This window comes from Trichosurus vulpecula, chromosome 3 (genome assembly GCF_011100635.1).
Source record: "Trichosurus vulpecula isolate mTriVul1 chromosome 3, mTriVul1.pri, whole genome shotgun sequence".
NCBI classification, from domain to species: Eukaryota; Metazoa; Chordata; class Mammalia; order Diprotodontia; family Phalangeridae; genus Trichosurus; species Trichosurus vulpecula.
The window spans coordinates 249498408-249516881 of NC_050575.1; the positions used below are offsets into that span (position 1 = coordinate 249498408).

At 38.0% G+C, this 18474-nt stretch overlaps 1 non-coding gene across 1 annotated transcript; it reads right to left on the reverse strand.

The window, feature by feature from the left end:
- Positions 1–1051: 1051 nt before the first annotated feature.
- Positions 1052–1157, reverse strand: LOC118845116. The gene has a single exon (XR_005010000.1). It is a non-coding gene; the product is annotated as a U6 spliceosomal RNA (small nuclear RNA).
- Between the last annotated feature and the right edge of the window lie 17317 nt (positions 1158–18474).

The window sequence follows — 18474 nt, forward strand, 5'->3', positions numbered from 1 at the left end:
AAATAGGCCCTGCCAAGGCAGCTTTGGATCTTTTCTGTGACTTAACATCTTAGAAAGTTGCCTGAGACACTGAGGTTAAGTGACTTACCCAGCATCACAATATCAGTAAATGCCAGAGAAACAGCCTGAACTCCAGTTTTCTTGACTCCAGAAGTCAGCTTTCTATCCACTCTGACATGGTGACTCTCAAAATATAGGATAAGAAATAGAAATTAAATCACTGTTCAGTACTACTACTACTAAGGTAGGTAACTGTACTTAATAGAAGCACAGCATAAATTGAAAAGTAGAATTGTTTTGGAAGATATTTAGGATTGTTATACATTTTTAAGGCCTCCACGTTTAGTTGTTTTGTGGGCTGAAAGTATGGGAGCTTTTTCATCGCTTTTTTCATTGAGTCTCAATTTCCTCATGTCTAAAATGGAGACAATATACATGCACTATTTACCACAGATGCATCTTTGAGGGGAATGCCTTGTAAACTATAAAATGCTTTAGGAGGAGAAAAATACTACAAAATGTTATTATTTTCATTTAAGGATTATTTGTAGTAAGTCAAAGTCACTGATAGTAAAAAACATTAAAAGATAAATATTATGCTTACACATCATATCTTAGCCAGAATTCTTAGGATGTTATCTAGACTTAGGTAATGAAAATTATTTTAAGGTGGAAAAGGTAGCAAAGAGTCAAATGTACAAAGAGAACAGTTATCCTGATGGCAATTCTTTGGGTATTTGGATACAGGTAGCAGTAACTTTTTATAACTTCCTCCCTGTGGTACTTTAAATGCCAACCTCCTAGGCATTACAAGGTAGCTAGGTGATGCAGCAGATAGTGGGTTAGGGTCAGGAAGACTCATCTTTCTGAGTTCAAATCTGATCCACACACTAGCTGTGTGACCCAGGGCAACTCACTTGCCTCAGTTTCTTAACGTACAAAATGAGCTGGAAAAGGAAATGGTAAACCACTCCAGTATTTTTTCCAATAAAACCCCAAATGGGGTCATAAGGAATCTGAAACAAGTGAAAACCTAGGCATGATTATTTTTTTAAATATAGAATGTTTCACGAATTTGCATGTCATCCTTGCACAGGGCTCATGTTAATTTTCTCTGTATCATTCTAATTTTAGTATATGTGCTGCCAAGCAAGCACCTGGGCATTATTTTTTTTTCATTTTAAGATGATAAAAAATGCTACAAATCGCTATCATTTTCATTTAAGTAATCACAGTAATTCAAAAAATGACTGTTAAAAAAAAACTTTAAAAGATACTACCATGAACTAAACCCTCTATTTTAAGGAAAAGCAGTTAAGCAAAAACAACTTTTATAGTGACCATGTCTGAAAACATATGGCACATTATGTCCCTATCTCTTTGCTCAGGTCTTTTGTAAAGGTGTCCGTGCCACAACCACTTATTAAATTGCTGTTTTTGAACTTAAACTGCATATTCACTTTTCTGAGAGTTTCATTTCTTTTTCTGTTTTTTTCTGTTGTCTGCACAATTCATTTATAAGTTCCTGAAATCATTGAAATCTCTCCAATTTTACAGAATCAGAGAATTCTAAAGATCCATCCTATTATGAAAGCAAATCACTAATTTGGGTTGAACACTTGAGTTGTATTTTGTCTGGTGTATGGTTCCCCAACAGTCTACTACTTAGTGTATTCTTCAGCCTTAGAACGTGTTCTGCCTCTTTTCCATTTACCCTACCATACCCAGTCTTATTATCTTGGATAAGAGCTCACAAAGGCAGAGCATTTTGTCCTTTACAAAGAGCTTTTCTCACAATATTGCTATAAAATTATTCCAATTTAATATTATGTTTTAGTATACAAAGAAACTAGGACTCAGAGACTTGTCCACAATCATGTAGTTAGTAAGGTTTAGAGTTAGACTTGAACCCAGGTCTCGTGTCCAAATGAGTGCTCTTCTCCCTACATCATACTGCCTCAACTTCCCTTCAAGACCCAGATCAATTTCTACATACTTTACGAAAATTTCCCCAGCCCAAAGTCATCTGTGCCTCCTCTTAGTCTCCTGGCAATGATTATCTGTATCTTTCATTAATCTTACACAGTAAAATCTCACTTCTCTGAAGATCATCCTTTTGAAACTCTTGAGCATCTGGCTTAGGATGCAGAAATAAATACACACAAAAAAATAAAAAAAAGAAGCAAACAACAGTGAAGCAGCTTCTGAATGCTAAGCAGCTATAAAAACAGCTGAGATGAGTGAAACAAAGGTTGTGTCTACCCTGCTCCAGTAGGTGCATGTTTCTGTAGAAATAGTCCTAGATTCATAGCCAGAGGATCCAGGTTCAAGTCCTGCTTCACTCACTTACTTGTGCTACCTCAGGTACTTCATTTCACCTTTTTGTTCCTTTGTTTGCTCAAATACAAAATGAAGAGAGAGAATAAGATGATCTCTTAGGTCCCTTCTATCTATGATCCCCTGATGCTACAACTAGTCAATAGTTCACTGGTAAGAATAAAAGAAGCTTTCATATTGGTTAACAGTCTACAAACATCTGGCCTCTCCTAGGAGTGTTAAGACAATTGAAAGGAATATTTTTTAATGACAAATAAGAAAAAAGACAAAATTGAAATATTTATAATGACTGATTTATCCAAAAAAGAGCTATACTACACACACTAGTTAATGATTCAGAACATAGGAAAGTATATAGTATATTTGGGGATATTTCTATTAAATATATACTCACAGAGCTAAAATTCTGTGGGTTTGGAGTATAAAGGGTTAAGCAGTCAGCCATCTTAAAAATGGCCTGTCAAAAATTGCCCATTATCCAATCATGCTGAAGACAGGAAGTTTTATTTTATAGTGTTTCTGACATTTTTTCGAGCAGGATTTTGGGGTTTTTTAATTTTTGTTTTTGCTATTTTTGAAGTTTATACAACGAGAAATGCCCTTTAGTCATGTTGTTTTGAAATGTGTTCTACAGAATAAACAGCAAAGTATATAGCAAGTGAAACATATGTATATCCTCCATCTTAAATGTGTATTTTGAATTAGAACTAAAAGAGTATGTGCAATATATTGTTACATGTACATTCCAGGTGAAAAGAATGGTCTAAGATGGCCTCTAGGTTTCTGTTATAGTTTCATTTGGATCCATCTGCAATTCAAAATTTGATCCAATAACAGTCATTTTTATTATCTAGCCTTTTGAAAAAAAGGAGAGCATCAGTTATCAATTATATAATCAATTACACTTGGAAGCAGGGAAGTGATTAATTAATGTGGAAGCCCATTAACCAACCTGTAGGAAGAAAATAGCTTGTACAGTTTCCCAGTTTCATGGGAAGTGGGCCCAAACAAAATAATGGCTCTATCCTTTTTAAATTTTTTTTTAAAGTAAGGTCACTTCTAGATTAGGTGCCAATAATATCCACTGATCTCTATGATTCTACATTTTTTAAATCTTAACTTGCAGCTTCTTTAGTAAACCAAAGGCCCAACAAAATTTAAAGGGAGAAAAAAGGTCAGGCCTAGGTTACTATTCTGTTTGATTCCAAAAAAGCTGATCATGTCAGAATCACTAACTTAATCCTGATACAGCTAGGTGGTGCAGTGGATAGAGTTCTGGCTGAAGCCAGGAAGACTAGAGTTCAAATCTGGATTCAGACATTTATTAGCTACATGACCCATGGCAAATCATTTAACCTCTCTTTGCCTCAGTTTCCCCTTCTGTAAAATAGGGATAATAATAGCACCTATGCGCCAAAGGTTGTCATGAGGATCAAAGGAGATAATAATTGTAAAGGCTTAGCACAGTGCCTGGCACATATTAAGTGGTATAGAAATGTTAGCCATTATTATTATTAATTCAGATGTTAATATATTACTATATTAATGAATTAAGCTTGTATTTCATTAAGGTGAATGTAAGCACCTTATGGGCAGGATTTTTTTCATTGTTGTAATTTTATTTCCAGGCACATAGTAGGAGATTACTAAATGTTAGTTGATTGAGTGATTTATATACAATTATCAACTTGTACTACAACTTGGAAAATATTGTGCAACTCAATCCTCTGATTTTATGTATCCAAATAGAGTCCATGAACCTGTTTTTCTCTGTGTGTTTTCTGGATAGTATGTTCTTCACAAACTTAAGATGCTCAGATATTCATAAACAAACTACTTTCTTATAGTATCAGAGTTAGATTTCCTTAATGGCTGGTAGGCTAAATCCACTGGGTTCTGAGGCTGTTGTATGATCTCTAAGATCCCCTGTGACTCCCAAGCCCTGAAATTCCTATGCAAGAATATCTGAAATAATCTACATTTCTCTTTTCAGTCAGATGCCACAGCAATTTAATTTAAACCCACTTTCTCAGTGCTCTGAGCATGCCATTAGATATTACAACAGAAGGATTATGAGTTTTCATACACAGCTAAATCGAATATATACAAAACTGCCCTCTACTCACATTTTAAGAACAACTTTTATATAAATACTATTTCTTCTAGAAATCTAGGGATTTCTGCTGTTGCAGTGAATGATTCACATGCAAAGTATGTTTTACATGTGGGTGGCTGTCTGAACACAGAGCATTGCTGAGAGACAAGATGTCTCTTTAACAGAATAAAATTGAAACTGTTTGAGTCTTTGGAATGTTCACATTCAGCATCTTTTGATGGGCTGTCTCAGTGTCAACACCGTGTATGCTAAGGGAAAACTAGATCTTTCAACAAAAGGCACACCTATTGACTGAGGTATACAGGTCTACTATACTATATGCCCATCGACTTAAAAAGAAGTTTACCATAACATAATGAAAACAGTAGATAATAATAATAATTTAAAAAAACACAGTCTATATTTACGTGTTATTTTGTTGTTGCTGTTGACTTGTTTTGGTCATGTCTAGCTCTTCGTGATCCCATTTGGGGTTTTCTTGCCAGAGATGCTGGAGTGGTGTAACCAGAATGGCTTTTGTTTTCTTTGAATGACTCAGCTTACCTCATTGAGCCTCTGGACACTGTGGCTTGCTCTTCCGGGGCAGGAGGCCCGGGGAGCATGCCGGGAAGCAGACAACTTCCTGTGTGATGAGTCATGGGGCTGGCTGAGGGGAGGTGTTAATGTCTATGCTAGGGGGAGGGGCCAACTCAGGAACCAATCGGCCCTGGTCATTCGGGCGGAGCTTGATGATGTCAGAGACCCTATAAGAGGGGAGAGGACAGCTTGAAGATTCCTCTCTTCCTTTTCCGGTTGGAGCCAGCGACAGTTACAACGACAGTTACAGAGGCAGTTACGACAGTTACGTCAGTTACAGCCACAGCGACAGACACAGCTGAAGCAGGAGCTGCCAGTAGCAGAGCTAACCTACGGGAGAAAGCTGAACAAAGACTTCAGGCCATTACAGCGACAGTTACAGCGACAGTTGGAGCCAGAGGCAGTTACAGAGGCAGTTACGACAGTTACGTCAGTTTCAGCCACAGACACAGCTGAGGCAGGAGCTGCCAGTAGCAGAGCTGATCTACGGGAGGAAGCTGAACAAAGACTTCAGGCCAGTGGGTAATCTTATTACCATCGAGGGGGAAGCATGATTTTGCTTTACGCAATCATGCTTCTCTGTAGCCTCCTGGTTACTCTTGCAAGGCGTACTTATTGGGCCTGGAAGATTATGATCAACATATCAAAATGGGGCTGCTGGTTCATGGGTTGGTTACTGTGGAGCCTAAATAAATGTTTTGATTCTTCTGCCTTCTACTTTGAGAGTTTCTTATATCCGGCGGTTCCGAACCTTTCAGACATGTTTATGATCCTCTTTGAGATTATAAACTCGGCACTCCTGATACAAGTGGTTTACCACTTTCTTCTCCAGTCCATTTTACAGACAAGGAACTAAGGCAAACAGGATTAAGTGATTTGCCCAGGGTCACACAGCTAATAAGTGTCTGAGACTGGATTTGAATTCAAGTCTTCAGGTGCCCCAAGATAAAGCTGGTAATACTGAGGTTTTACAAGTACCTTTGCATTCATTAGTTCATATGATCTTCATAGCAATCAAATAAGCAACAAGCATTTATTCTGCACCTATTATGTGCCAGGGAAAATGAAATACAAAAACAGAAATGAAACTACTCCTACCTTCAATAAGCTTAAGGGGAGACACGTTGACAAACATGTACCTATGGACATCTCGACATTAGATTCATTTTCTGATGTGACAGATTTAAAGACCAACCTTCTTAATAACCCTGCCCTTGGGGCAATAGTTGTGAAATTAAGAGTTCATGCTTATGTCCCACATTAGAGAGAAAACTCTTTAACAATGAGCTGGGGTTTTCAATTCAGGCCCTGCCCTGGGAGAGTTCATTCCTTCCTGTGTAACCTCCCAGAGCCAGGACACAAGTTAAAAAAAAATAAAGCAGGGTTAACCACAGGGGTTTGTGAAAAACAAGATTGTCAGGCTAATATAATCTTTAATAGAAAAAAAAGAACATGCTCACAAACGGATGCCAGTGTCAAGGGGCAAAAGGAGATAAGCACCATCAATTCTTCCCTATTTTTCCCCTCTGCGCTGCAGCTACCTGAGTGAGCACCCACAATTTGAAAAAAAAACCTTACAAAATTCTGCTTGTCCCTTTAGTTTTTACCTCCCCAGCATCCCAGGAGAAGGTATGGGTTTGAGGAAGGGAATTACTGATGTTGCCACCACTACTGTGATATTCAATGGTGTTGCTGATATGTATGAGCTGACTAAAGCCCTAGCTCCTCCTGCCTCTCATTTTTTTCTGTCACCTTCTCTTTCATTCTGCCTCATTACAAACAATATGAATTTTCTTGTCACAGAAGCAAAAGGAACTACAAAATCCAAAAGTCTATGCAAGTCCAGGCCATTCTTTATCTCTTCTGGGGAGTCATTAGATAGATATATACAGAAAAAATGCAAAGTAAATACAAGGTTTGTTTTTGGGGAGAAGGAGGCCTTGAGTTCAATCTTGAAAGAATTAAGAGATTCTCTGAGGCAAGTGTAAGGATGGAGGGGATTCTAAGAATACAGGATAGCCAGCAGAAGGGCATGGAGATAGAGTCCCACGTATGAGTAATAGCAACATAGCCAGTTTGACCAGACCATGGAGTGAAGCGGATTAAAGTGTAATGTGGTTCCTAGCCTAGCTTTCAGGCCTCGTTATACCATAATTCCCTTACTGCACTGTGTGAAAGGTGAATTTGACTAGGGAGAGATTTATGGCAACAAAACCGATTAGGAGGCCTTTACAGTAATCCAGGTGAGATCTCACCATCTGATCATGAACATCTAAGTTAAGGTGGTACCTATGTGAGCCCTGAGAAGTGGATAAATGTGAACAATGTGGTAGGGGTAGAAACTGCAAAGTTTGGCGATGAATTGATATTTGGGATGAAAAAGAAAAAAGATTCAAAGATACATACAGGTTGCAAGCTTTTGAGACTAACAGACTAGTAATACTTTTACAAAAATAGGGAAGTTCAGAAGATCAGTGACTTGAGAAAATATAATCAGTTATATTTTAGATATGAGGTGTTTGAGATGTTTGTGACACATTCAGTTTGAATTGGTCAATAGGTAGTTGCTGATATGGGACTAGAGCTCAGGAGAGAAAAGGTGGCTGGATATATAGATCTCTGAATCAGAGACATAAAGATGACAATGAACCCACAGGAACTGATGAAATAACTAAGAATGTAAAGGAAGGAGAAAGGAACACCCAGAACTGATCCTTGGGGTATAACCACAATTAGGAGGCATAATATGGTTGAAGAACCCTCAAAGGAGACTTAGTAGGAATAGTTAGAGAGGTAGGAGGAAAATCAGGTGAGAGTGAGATCATAGACCTAGAGACTTGAGGAGACAAAGTTACTACGGAAGAAAGATTAGATTTATTCTGCATGGCCCTTATGAAAGCTCACAACCCATTAGGTGGCCAAGAGATCCTATCTTAATCTGGCTTCATAGACCTATCCACTTAATGGTGAGGTGGTTTGTTACTGGATGTGCCTAGGACCATACTCTCATAGGGTCAGGATCAACCAAAGAGTACCAGTAACTTCTTTCTGACCTTCCTAATGGTGGAAAGAAGTGTTTTTCCTAAACTTTTTTCTGATCAAGCATTGAAGACACAACAAAGTTTAAAAACTGAGTTTGTGTGTGCGTGTATGTGTTTAACTAGTCTACAATCAGGCAAGTGTTTACCAAGAAAAAAATTAAATTAAATTAAATATACCCCCCCCAAAAAAGATATACTGATATTAGGTACAAAACTGGCTTGTGTCAACATATTTTTTACTCCTAGGCTATCTCATAATTGTTTGTCTTTTCTGTTCTAGTCCCTCTTTTTCAAAGTTTGAGCCAGGAACTCCTTTCCCCCTCTTCAGCTAGAAATTCATGCTTCCCACTCTTTTAAATCTCCCTTTCCCCTGTTTTGCAGTCTAGCTAGTTTTCACATCTTATTTTATATTCACTCACTCCCAGGTGATGGCTGAGATCATGAGACCACTAAAATTCACAGGGGTCGATCCATACCCAACCCCTAAAGAAGAAAACACCACAAGGTGATTGTATTCTTTAGTTAACTTTCTTCTTTTCCCTTTGTCACTGCTCTTTGAACATTCAAATCCCTCTAATTTATTTTTAGATCATTTCTATAAGGCCTTGTTGATGAAGACTGAACCCATGCCTATAAAATCCATTTGGATCAATTACAGGGAGTTTTCCACTTGTCTCCATCCTAGTACCCCTACTTCTTACTGTAAAGTTCATTATTTCTTGAGAACTGAGCCTTTGTTTCAAGTCCATAGTCAAGCAAACCTTCAGAGTCCTCAGGGTCTGTCTACCGTTCCACTTTTCAAACTTTGCTGGTAGTTCACAATCCTGGTTCCTCTACTCTGCTCTGCTGGAAGGGTCTTGTAACTCAGTAATCTATTTGAACCTTCTTTCAAGATAATGAATGATTGAATTAATGAATGAATGAAAAAAGTATTTATTTAACTCTATGTGCCAAAAATTATGCTAAGTATTGAGTATATTTTTTTAAGTGAAACAGTTCCTTTTTTCCAAGGACTCACATTCCAACTGAGGTACACTATACATAAAAGAAAATTCATTTTCAGGGTACACAGAAAAGCCCAGAAGTCCTAAGGTTATAATAGTGGGGTAAATGGAAAAGCCCAAAGGTCCTTTGGTTGCATGAGTAAGTCAAATGGCAGTGTTCATGGATCTAGAGGGTATAAAGGCAAGGCAGATAGGAAGGCCTGCAGGTCTCTAGGACACTGGCTGTTGTAGATGGCAAGGCCTGATAGTAGTCTGTCTCACCAAAGGAATAGAATTAGTGACACCAATTTTATCCAAGTAACATAAGCAGTTCAGATGGACTGAAAGGAAGTGGAGATTGGTGTGGGGGTGGGAAGAGTACTTGGGAATCTCATCAGCTCCCATGGATTCAACTACCATGTCTATGCTAATAATTTTTAGATTTGTTAGTCCATCTCTGCTGACCTCTGGTCTTATATCTCTAACATATTGGACATCTTGATTTAGATGTCTCATAGACATATTAAACTCAACATGTCCAAAATTAAATCCATTCTTTCCATCCAAAAATCGCTTCTTCAATATTAATGTTGTGTACCACAATCTTCCCAATCTCCTGGGCTCACCACCTAGGTGTCACCCTTGACTCCTCATTCCTACCCCTGTCCATCTAGTCAGTTGACAAATCCTGTAATGTCTACTTTCTTAACATCTATCATATGTGCACTCTTCTCTCCTCTGACACTGTTACCATCCTAGTACAGGCCCCCATCACCTCATGCCTGAACTATTGCTATATCCTTCTGGTTGATCTCCCTGCCACAAGTTTCTCCCTATTCCAGTCCATCCTCCACTGAGCTGTCAAACCGATCTTCCTAAAATGCAAATCTGACCACGTCTCTCTCCCCACATATACCACCACATCTCATTCTGTAAACAACAGTGGCTGCCAGATGAAATATAAAATCTTCTGCTTGGTTTTCAAAGCTCTTCACAACCTGCCCCTTCCTGCCCTCCTCCACCTACTTTCTGATCCAGTGACACTGGCCTGCCTGCTTTTCCTCACATATGGCACTTTATCTCATGAATCCATGCATTTTCACTGGCTGTCCTCCATGCCAGGAGCTCAGCCTCCTCATCTGTTTCATAACATTCCTGGTTTCCTTCAAGTCTCAGCTAACATTCCACTTTCTGCCTTACCAAACCCTTAAACCTTCCCTAGGAGTTTATCTCTAACAATATCCCTGGTACCTTTTCATTCAGCTTCTAATCAAAATCCTCTAGTGATGTTAAAGTCCTTGATAATAATAACCTACATCTATGTATTAATTTGTGATTTATAAAATACTTTTCTCACAATAGCCTACAGGTTAGATAATGTAAGGAGTTTCATTCCCATTTTACAGATGAGTAAATTGAGAAAATTGACATTAAGTGATCTTTTCATGACCAAATGTCTAGCAAATATCAGGTCTGAACACAGGATCCTCCTACGGGGTTGTTTTTTTTCTCCCCAATATCCAGTTGCTTTACAGAATGCCATGGCACCTCATTCTACTTCAGGTGATGGGACGGGATTTGTGATTTTATTGCTATAGATAGATAAGTATAAGATAAACCTAAGAGTAAAAAAAAAGTTGATGAAAGTCAATTTTGTACCTAACATCCATATGTCTTTTTTTGGTGTGTTCAATTCAATTCAAAACACACACACAGTCATTACCTAGATGTGAGCAAACATCAAGTAAGACTTGCTAAACTTCAAAAGTAGGGAAAAGGAGGTTGAAAGGAGTTGTAAACATCGATTTCTAGCTGAGAAAGAGGAAGAGAGTCCCTGGGAACAAACTTTGAACAAGAGAGACTAGAAAAGAAAAGGCAAATAATTATAAGACAGCCTAGGGGTCAATAAAAAATGTTGACACAAGACAGTTTTGTACCTAAAATCCATATATCTTTTTGTGTATTTAATTTAATTTGATTTCATTCTTCTTCCTTGGTAAATATTTGTCTTTACTTAGACTAGTTACACACACACACACACACACATACACACACATATACCACACACATACACATTATTTTACTATGTTGTGTCTTCAATGTTTGATCAGAAAAGAGCTTCCATTAGGAAGGTCAGAAAGAACTTACTGGTACTCTTTGGTTGGTAGAACCCCTGCCCCATGAGAACATGTTTCTAGGTACACCCAGGAAAATACTACACTGTAAGTAGACAGGTCTATAAAGCCACCTAATGGGTTGTAAGCTTTCCTAGGGGCCATGCAGAAATATCTAATCTTCCACAGTAATCTTGTCTCCTCAAGTCTCTAGATCTACAACACCAAGATCTTAGTCTCATCTCTCTTTTGGAGGTTCTTCAACCAAATTATGCCTCCTAATTATGGTTACACCCCAAGGATCTGTTCTGAATGTTCCTTCTCACTCGGTGACTTCATCAGCTCCCATCTGATCATTATAATCTTTATGTCTATTATTCACAGATCTATATATCCAGCCACCTTTTCTCTCCTGAGCTCTAGACCTGTATCACCAACTACCTATTGACCAATTCAAATTCAATGTGTCACAAACATCTCAAACTCCTCATGTCCAAAGCATAACTCATTATATTTTCTCAACATTATCCCTATAAAAAATTTGCTCTATAAATGCATATTGGCATCTAATCTGCGACTTAGAGTCTTAAGTACTTGCCTGCATCTCTGAGTGGTTAAGTGACTTGCCCAGGGTGACATAGTTACTATGTGTCATAAAGGGGACTTAAAGCCAGTAATTCCAGACTCTGAGACTGGATCTCTCTCCACTATGCCACATTAAATCAGCTTGGCTTGGGAAATGTTTTTTCTAGTATGCAATAAGGCATACTGATAGTCATTATAGTTCAATGGAAAGAGGACTGACTCAAGGCTCACATGACTTAGGTTCATATCTTACCTGATGCTTAGTACTTGTATAACCTTAGGCAAATCCCTTAATCTCCCTGGGCCTCTGCTTCCTCATCTATAAAATGAGGGTTTGAACTAGATGATCTCTGAGGTATTATCCATTTCAAGATCCCTGATGTTTATAACAAGCTATCAATTTACCTTTGCAAAATTTACCTAGTTATCTTGGTGCTGGCCCTTTGAGACTAAACAAAAATAAGGCCAGGACCATTTTGTCACAAAGTCCTATAGGTCCTTGACAACAGCTATGAATTACTCCCTATATATTCTCTAAATAGAGTAAAAAGTCATAGTTCCTTCTAATGATCTTTGCTTTTTTTTTAACCAAAGAGAACAACATCAGCTCTGTTTAGGTCAGTTCTCCACATTAACTAGCTCTAACTGGGACCATGTTGCATTTATGGGCAATAGAAGCAATCATTCCCAATGTGCCACCTTCTGAATAATCCTACTCAATTAGTATTCAACTTTAAAACTTCATTGGTTTTGTTATATAAATGGTGTTACCAAATGACAAAAGAATAATTATAGTACCAAAGTGATGGGACCTTGAAGTCTTACAGCCTTCTTTCTCTAAAATGCTCAAAGTAGTTCAGCAAAGTTATTGCATTTATCCTCAATTAACTTTGATAATCAGCCTGGTAGGTAAAGGAACGATGATAATATTTCTACTTTAGAAACTGAAAATTGAGAGAAAGAATAATAATGAAGATGGTATAGTGTAATGAAAAGAGCAGAGGAGTCAGAAGATAGGAATTCAATACCATTTCTGGCAATTATCAGCCATGTGACTGGGCAAATCCCTCAACCCCTCTGAAACATAATATTCTCTCCTAATCAGTCAGACACAAAAGCATTCATTAAAGGCATATTCTGTGCCAGGCACTGTGCTGAGTGCTGGGGGTACAAAGAAAGGCAAAAAACAGTCCTACTCTTGAGGAGCTCATAATCTAAAAGGAGACACAACTTGCAAATGACTATGTACAAACAAGCTATGTGCAGCATAAATTGGAAATAATCAACAAAGGAATGCACCAGAATTAAGAGAGCTTGGAAAATGCTTCCTATAGAAGGTGGGAGTTTAGTCGGGTCTTCAAGAAAGCAGGAAACAGAGATGAGAAGAGAGAACAGTCTATACCTCATAGCCAATAAAAATGCCCAGAGTTGGAAGATTCAGTGTCTTGTTTGAGGAATAGCAAGGCGATGAGTGCTACCTGATCAAATAGTGCACGAGAGAGATACAAGAAGACTGGAAAGATGGGGTGTAGGGAAGGAAGTTTATGGCCTTTGAATGCCAAACAGAAGATTTTTATATTTGGTCCTGTAGGTGATAGGGAGCCATTAGAGTTGATTGAATGTTATTTTCAGACCTGAACTTTAGGAAAATCACTCTGATGTCTGAACTGGAGGATGGACTAGAGTGGGGAGAGACTCATGGCAGACAGGCCAACCAAGAGACTATACCAAAATGTAACTTGAACTAGTTACGGGGATATTTTGGTGTGTTTTATAACACACCAAATAACATGTGAGTTATTATTTTAAAAATTACATTTTTATAGAACTTTAAACTTGACAAAAGTATTTTTCTCCATCAGCCCTATGAGGTAAGTAGTAAAAGTAAGATCAACTCAACTTTACAGATGAGGAAACCATATGGCTCAAAGACCTTAAATGATTTATCCCTGGCCCCCACCACTAACAGGCATTGGATTTAATCTAATGTCTAGGATTTAATCTAATGTCTTCTGACTCCAAGATCAGTATTCTTTCCCAGAAGCTAAATGCCCTTAGGAGAAGTCATTTAGTCTTTCTGACCTCCAATTGTTGCCTCTATAACACAAACAACATAGTATATTGGATAGAATGCTGTATTTCAAGGCAGAAAGACCTAAATCCCAAGCCTGCCTCTGACAGGCCTACTAAGAGTCAGCTTGTCTGACCACTGAGTGATTCTCTAAAATGAATTTGAATCTGCATTGGTATAGGGAGTTTTCACATCAATTAAATCATAGTTCCCTAAAGTGGTGTCAAACTCTAGGCTCACCAGCTGACCATAAAATTCCTAAGTATGCTCCAACCAGATTAAAATGTAATTGGAAAATGTTTAACAAAATAAATAAAAATACAATAAAATACAGATAATGTTAATTTGAGGTTGTCTAAGTCAATATGCAGGCTTGTGGTTCTGTTTCTATTTGAGCTTGATACTACTGGTGTAGACAATCTTTAAGATCCCTTATATTATTCTAAAATTAATGAGATTAAATGATGAAGGGTGATACCATGGAAAGAGCTCTGGGTTTGTGTCAAAGACCATGTTCAAATCCTTACTCTTCAGTTTACTACCTGTGTGGCCTTGAGCAAGTTACTTGATTCATTGGCCTCGGTTTCTCATCTGTAAAATGAGGAGATTCGACTAGCTGGCCTCTGAGGTCCTAATTCTAAATTTAAGATCCTATTATCCTATGATCCCTAAGTACATCCAGCTATGGGGCCAGTAACAAACCTAGACCTCTTGACTTCCTAACTGTTATTTTCCATGCAAGACAGATATTCCCTATGAAGGCAAATCGTAAGACATAGAGTAGTATCGTGAGGAGATGAAAACAGGTACCTTAATAATATATAGAAACTCTGAATGGAAAATAATGCCAACTCATAAGCCAGATAAATTGGAACATGTAGTCTTTGCATTGCAGGGTTCTTTTCTCTGTGGAAGATCTGTTAGAATGCTGCCCTTGAAATAGGCCAGCTGGCTTTTTGTATCCTCACCTCTGCCCCCTCTTCTATCTACTGTTTTTGAACGAGTGGTTCATTCATGGTAAGCTTGGGAACTATACAGAGAGTCCGTTTAGCTCCCATGGCAGCATGATGAGCTTTACTCCATTGCACTGACAACTTCACACCACAAAGTTAATGAGGACCTGGGGTTGCACCAGTTTGTTTCGATCTTCAGAACTCTGACAGTGAACATATAACAGTACTGCCAAAATCAAAGGTACTGGTAGGGTTTCCTGCTCAGTGCCGATTCTTACTCTATTTAGACGGCTCACAGTGTGAAAAATAGTTAAGGGGTAAGAGAGTTCATGGCTTGTGTAACCTTCTGGGAAATATCTCAATGAATTTGTTAGTCATTAGAAAATGATGATTCTGTTTACAGAAATTCCATTTAGGCACAGCTGCTCGGTAATGTGTGTAATGATCCTAAAGTTGGCTCACACATAGTCCTTTAGGTCAAAGCCACATGGTACAGTGGGAACAGTTCAGGACCTGTAGTCAAAACACTTTGATTCAAATTCCAGGCTTGCCACCTCTTCACAAAGTGAATTAGGCCAAGTCACTTAACCTCTCTAGTCTTGCTTCCTTATAGATAAAATAAAGGAGGTGGCAGCACGATACAGTAAAAAGAGGATTTGGAGTGAGAAGGCCTGGGTTCAAAATTTGGTTCTGCCACTTATTAACTGAGTTCAAATCCTATCTCAGACATAGAATATCTTTGCAGATTTGGGCAAATCACTTAATTTCCCTAGAGAAGTTTGGACTAACTGGTCTAAAAATCCCCTTAAGCTCTAAATCTGTGGTCTCATCAAGGGATCAGAGCAGGTGAATCCAGGGTGGCTTCTAGCTCTAGACACTGTGATCTTGTGCTTAAAGTAGGAAAGTACACGTAAGACCTAATAGGAAAGAATTGGGCAATAAAAAATGATACATGTGGCCTATTTTGGTGACATGGGTTTAAAAGACTGTTGTTGGTTTCCATTTAAAAAGCAATAAAAATTGAATGAAAAAATTGCATCAAGAAATCCAATGTCACTTGACAGAATAACAGCATTAATCTAGAATCCTGTACTGCAGTTGTAGTATTGAGACAAAAATTTATGTCAGTTGAAATTACTCTCAGTGTTAGAGTAAACTTCTACAAGAACATCATCACTGTTACAACTTAACTTTACAATAATATTGTTAGATTCTTCATCCTGGCATTTAAATCCCATGACAAAGTGGTTCCCATCACCTCTTTTTTTCTTACATTATTCCCCTTCCTACAGTTTCTGGTCAAATCATATCATTATTTCTATTACATGACACTCCATCTCCTACCACCTTGCTGCTTTGCATAGGTGGTCTCCCATGCCAGAAAGCAACTATCTTCTTACCTTCTTAGCCTTCCTTCACGGTACAGCCTAAGTTCTACATCTTTACAGGATACAGGCTTTTCTCATTCCCTCCAATTGTTAGGGTTCTGTCTCTTTTCAAATTTCTCAGTGTATTTTTCATACTTATCTGTATACATATTGAAAGTGGCCATTTAATATAAACTCCTTTAGAACAGGGACTGTTTCAGTTTTGTCTGTAACTGCATCAGTTGCACAGTTAGTATGAAGTAAATGTTGATGTGAGTCCTAAGACAAATTTGTTGATGAGAGGGCTTCTAATGGCAGCCAGTGCAGATGCCAACTTAAACCAGCTTTTTGAAATCTAGTCATGTGAAGATAATGGTATGCTAAATGAGATAATTGGTTAACTGAATGAAGGAGAAAGGATAGGAAGAGTTGTGTGGCCTTCAAATATAACTTGAGTAAATATGACTTAATGCTCCTACTTTTCCAGGAAATTTATAAGCATTTATTAGGAGCACAGAGGCACAGTGGATAGAGTTCTAGACTGAGAGTTAGGAAAACCTCAATTCAGCCACAGACAGACATTTAATGCCTTGTGACCCTGGGCAAATCACTTAATCTCTCTCTGTCTCAGTTTCCTTATTTTTAAAATGGTGAACAATACTAGCATCTGCCTTGCAAAGTTGTTATGAAGAAAAAAAGAGATATTTGTAAAGTACTATAGAAATGCTGCCTTTTATTAGAAAGAGACTTTATAACACTACGAAAAATCAGAATATGCAATTTCATGAAAAAAGCCAGGTGGCAGTAAAAAGAGCAGAATGAGACCCAAGGGGGGGAAAGTCCAGATGGCAGAACATCATAGTATGAAGGGAAAGTTTTAGCCTTCATAGCTATTTTTAACATGAATAAGCTTCCTTTTATCTGTTTGAAATTGAAGAAAGAGTAAATTTTGAACTAACCATTTTATGAACTATTATAAATAATAATTCAGTATTTTCTAGAATCTAAATGAAAAAACTTCCTAGCAATTTGGGAGAGTCTTGAAATGATGTATAGCTTGTCCAGTGAGCCTGTATGCTTTATATCATACTGGATGCTGGGAATAAAGACAAAAAAATGAAACGATCCCTGTGCTCACAGAGCTTACACATAACTGGTGGAATTTAGCATGTAAAAGTATAAGCAGATACATTATAACTTGAGGTCACAGAGAACATTAACAACTTGGGTAGACTTGGAAGAAATGCTAGTTGGAGGTGGTACATTAACTAAGCCTTGAAGGAATCAAGAGATGCTGATGACTTCAAAGAATGCTTTTGGAAGCCATTGAAGTGGGTCTGTAATCTCGTTTTTGTTCTTCAGTTGTTTTTCAGTGGTGTCTGACTCTTTGTGACCCTATTAGGGGTTTTCTTGGCAAAGATACTAGAGTGGTTTGCCATTTCCTTCTCCAGCTCACTTTACAAATGAGGAAACTGAGGCAAAGAAGGTTACGTAACTTGCCCAGGGTCACACAGCTAGTAAGTGTCTCAGGCCAGATTTGAACTCAGGAAGCTGAGTCTTCCTGACTCCAGGCCCAGCACTCTATCCACTGTGCTCTCTAGCTGCCCAAAAATCTCTTGTAGGGAGGATGTTTTCTGGAGGATTTGAATTAAATGATATTGGAAGTCCTTCACTTATGAAATTCTATGAACTACCCACTAAATTCAAAGTCCCTTACTAAAGATAAAACAAGATAGAGAGAGAGAGAGAGAGAGAGTGGGAGAGAGAGAGAGAGAGAGAGAGAGAGAGAGAGAGAGAGAGAGAGAGAGATGCATTCAGATAATGTTTGTTAGGTGTTTACTTTGTGCCAGGCACTGTGCTAAACTTTAAAGACATAACTACAAAGACATTCCTTATTCATAAGAAAGTTACATTCTAATAAAGAAAGACAATAGATACAGGGGTGCTAGAAAAGAAAGAGAAGAACATTTGAGAGCAAGTATGGTAAAAAGAGTGCATAAAGAGGCATACAAGTCTGGGTTTTGGCAAGATATGGCAAAAAAGCTCACCGGTTAGAGCCAAGGGGAGTCCAAGAATCAGTCTAAAAATCAGAGTAGGGAAACAAATTACAACTAATAGAGAAAATCCCCTCCATGTAACTACATGTGATTTAGCTATTTACCCCTACTATCTTTTCTTTGCTACACTAAATAATAGCAGATTTTTTTTCAAATCCACTTTAGGAAACATTAATTAAGTAGCTACTGTGTGCAAATTATGATGCTAGGATCTGGGGATACAAAGACAGAAGAAAAAAAGAAAAAGAAGATAGCCTCTTCCTGCAATGTGCTT